Below are 4,156 nucleotides of genomic sequence, written 5' to 3' on the forward strand. Positions count from 1 at the left end.
GCCAGCCTGGATATTAATTAAATGCCCAGTGCAGACTTTTTTAGATCAATATCAAATCATTTCTTGGTAACAGTTAAGTACCTTAGATTTCCATTAAAATGGGAGAATGGCTTTTTTTAGCAAAAAACTACTTCTCAAAGGTTCAATGTGAAGAAGCCGAATGTGATGGACCTGAGCTGGCACGGTTACACGTGGTCTGCGTTGTGAGGCCGGTTCGACATCCTGACAATTTTTCTAAAACGACGTTGGAGGCAGTTTATTGTAGCGAAATGAAGATTCAATTCCATGGCAACAGCTCCGGTGGATATTTCTGAAGTCTGCCTGTCAATTGCATGGTCCCTTGAAATTTTAGGCATCTGTAGCATTGTGTTGTGACAAAACTGCACATTTTAGAGTGGCCTTTTATTGTCCACAGCACAAGGTGCACCTTGTCATACTTGAGTAAAAGGAAATATACCTTAATAGAAAATGACAAAAGTCACTGAGTACAATACTACTTGAGTAAAAGTCTAAAATAATTTGGTTTCAAATATACTTAGGTATTAAAAGTCAATGGAATTTCTAAAATGTACTCAAGAATCAAACGTAAAAGTATAAACCCTTTCAAATTCCTTATATTAAGCAAACCAGATGGAACAATGTTCATTTTTTATTGACGCATAGCCCGGGGCACACTCCAACACTCAAGACATAATTTACATATGAAGCATTTGTGTTTAGTGACGCCGCCAGATCGGAGGCAGTAGGGATGACCATGTTCACTTGATAAGTGAATTGGACCATTTTCCTGTAAAAATTAAAATAGAACTTTTGGGAGTCAGGGAAAATGTTTGGAGTAAAAAGTACATTATTTTCTTCAGGAATGTAGTGTACAACCGTGGCCAAAAGTCTTGAGAATGACACAAATATTAATTTCCAAAGTTTGCTGCTTCAGTGTCTTTAGATATTTGTCAGATGTTACTATGGAATACTGAAGTATGATTACAAGCATTTCATAAGTGTCAAAGGCTTTTATTGACAATTACCACGGGCGGAAATCCCGGGGGGGACAGGGGGGACACGACCCCCCCATCCTGGGAAAAATATGATTTGTCCCCCCCAATATATCACTGAAACATAACTATGTAATTTAAATAATATTAATAATATGCAATGAAAGCAATTGTGCTGATTATAGACACTTAAAAGCGCGTTTTTAAGTTTCAAAAGATTGCGACCCCCCCACCCTTTGCCTCACAATGGTTTGATCCACTGCCAGTTCCTTAGTTGGCAAGGTAACAGAGGGGTCGTATCCACTGTCTGAAAGGCACTCAATGAACGTAACTGACGTGAGGTTAATCCAGTCAATCGCGCACACACACTAGCTGAATATGCAGAGCTAGCGCGCAAATATTAACTATTAAGCTAGCTAGTACCTATTCCATTTATGTGGCCTCGTCAAAGATGGAATCTTTGCTATCGTCAATTTATTCCAAGATCAGCATGCAGATGATGTAAGTTAGTGCTTCAAAGTCCCTGTGATAAGGTTAGCGATAAACTGAAGTCCAAACTGAACAGAACTACACTCTCTTCTACCATTGTCTTAAATATATTTAATGGTCTCGTTGCAAAAGCTAAATTGTCGCAAGGGAACTTTTATTTATTTATTTTATTTCACCTTTATTTAACCCGGGTAGCAAAGATTATAGCAAACACCACTGAAACGGAATTGGTGCTCGCTAGCTTTGCAAATTCAGCTATTGTTGGAAGCCAGCCAATATGAAACAAACTATTCAAATTACAAAAAGTTGCAGCATATGTTGTGTAAATGGTGAACTCATACAGCTGTCAACTCTTGTCATTTTAATCCGTTTCACATTTGCTAGCTACCTTTTAGATCGAAGCCCAAATAGAATGATAAAAGATAAGATGATAGAAGCCCATCTCCTACTGTAAATAACCTACACACTGTGTGTGTGTAGCCAGCCAGCCAGCCAGGTAGAAAAATGGCAGAAAAATAAAAGACGGACATCAGAGTATTTTTCAGTACACCAAAACGCAAAGTAAGAACCCTAGTAGCCTAATATCTCAAAGACTAGTTGATAAAATGTTCATAAGAAAGAAATGAAATTCTAATGGAAATGTTTCACAATGATGTCATTAGGCAGAGCAGGCAACAGATGGCACACAGACAGCAGAGTTGGGGACAGATATGCAGGGACAGACTGGCAGAGACAGGGAGTCTCAGGTAAGTTTGTTGAGTCTTTGTTTGGCAACATTATGAAAGGTTCTCAATTTTTTTGACTTGTAAAATAGGAACATAATTGGAAAATGCCATGGATACCCCCACTCTCAACTTAAACTGGTGACTGAACTAAGATTTGTTAAAGGCAATGGTATTGCTGTTGTGATTAGTTGTGTAGTTTTGGGTACCGGTAGTTAGGAGTACGGAAAACACCTTATTTCTTTGGTTCCTCAATATACATTTACCATATTACAATGTAGGCTATGTGTTACAGCACTACTTTTGGTGTCCCCCTCAGGAATTGCTCTTGAGAAAATTTCATATAATTGTCCCCTCCAAAGTTGATATCAGATTTTCGCCCCTGACAATTACATGAAGTTGATGCAAAGAGTCAATAACTTCTGGGCCACATCCTGACTGATTGCAGCCCATTCTTGCATAATCAATGCTTGGAGTTTGTCAGAATTTGTGGGTTTTTGTTTGTCCACACGCCTCTTGAGGATTGACCACAAGTTCTCAATGGGATTAAGGTCTGAGGAGTTCTGGCCATGGACCAAAAATATCAATGTTCCCCGAGCCACTTAGTTATCACTTTTGCCTTATGGCAAGGTGCTCCATCATGCTGGAAAAGGCATTGTTCGTCACCAAACTGTTCCTGAATGGTTGGGAGAAGTTGCTCTCGGAGGATGTGTTGGTACCATTCTTTATTCATGGCTGTGTTCTTAGGCAAAATTGTGAGTGAGCCCACTCCCTTGGCTGAGAAGTAACCCCACACACAAATGGTCTCAGGATGCTTTACTGTTGGCATGACACAGGACTGATGGTAGCGCTCACCTTGTCTTCTCCGGACAAGCTTTTTTCCAGATGCCCCAAACAATCGGAAAGGGGATTCATCAGAGAAAATGACTTTACCCCAGTCCTCAGCAGTCCAATCCCTGTACCTTTTGCAGAATATCAGTCTGTCCCTCATGGTTTTCCTGGAGAGAAGTGGCTTCTTTGCTGCCCTTCTTGACACCAGGCCATCCTCCAAAAGTCTTCGCCTCACTGTGCGTGCAGATGCACTCACACCTGCCTGCTGCCATTCCTGAGCAAGCTCTGTACTGGTTGTGCCCCGATCCCGCAGCTGAATCAACTTTAGGAGACGGTCCTGGCGCTTGCTGGACTTTCTTGGGCGCCCTGAAGCCTTCTTCACAACAATTGAACCACTCTCCTTGAAGTTCTTGATGATCCGATAAATGGTTGATTTAGGTGCAATCTTACTGGCAGCAATACCCTTGCCTGTGAAGCCCTTTTTGTGCAAAGCAATGATGACGGCATGTGTCTCCTTACAAATAACCATGGTTGACACAGGAAGAACAATGAATCCAAGCACCACCCTCCTTTTGAAGCTTCCAGTCTGTTATTCAAACTTAATCAGCATGACAGAGTGATCTCCAGCCTTGTCCTCGTCAACACTCACACCTGTGTTAACGTTAGAATCAGTCAGCTGGTCTTTTTGTGGCAGGGCTGAAATGCAGTGGACATGTTTTTTGGGGATTCAGTTCATTTGTATTGCAAAGAGGGACTTTGCAATTAATTGCAATTAATCTGATCACTCTTCATAACATTCTGGAGTATATGCAAATTGCCATCATTCAAACTGAGGCAGCAGACTATGAAAATTAATATTTGTGTCATTCTCAAAACTTTTGGCCACGACTGTAGTAAAAATTGGCTAAATAGTAATGTACAGATACCCCAAACTACTTAAGTAAAAATACTTTAAAGTAATTAAGTACTTTACACCATTGCTGAATGGATAGTTGTGGACCTGTGTGTAGCCTATATTTCTGCAGCTGGAACAGTGTGCAGGTGGAAAACATTAGTAATACAATCCGTCATTACCCTGGTTAAATACAGATCGGAGGTGAAACACAAACTCAAGACAAGTGG

Source organism: Salmo salar, chromosome 05, assembly GCF_965601325.2.
Source record: "Salmo salar chromosome 05, fSalSal1, whole genome shotgun sequence".
In the NCBI taxonomy this organism is placed as follows: Eukaryota; Metazoa; Chordata; class Actinopteri; order Salmoniformes; family Salmonidae; genus Salmo; species Salmo salar.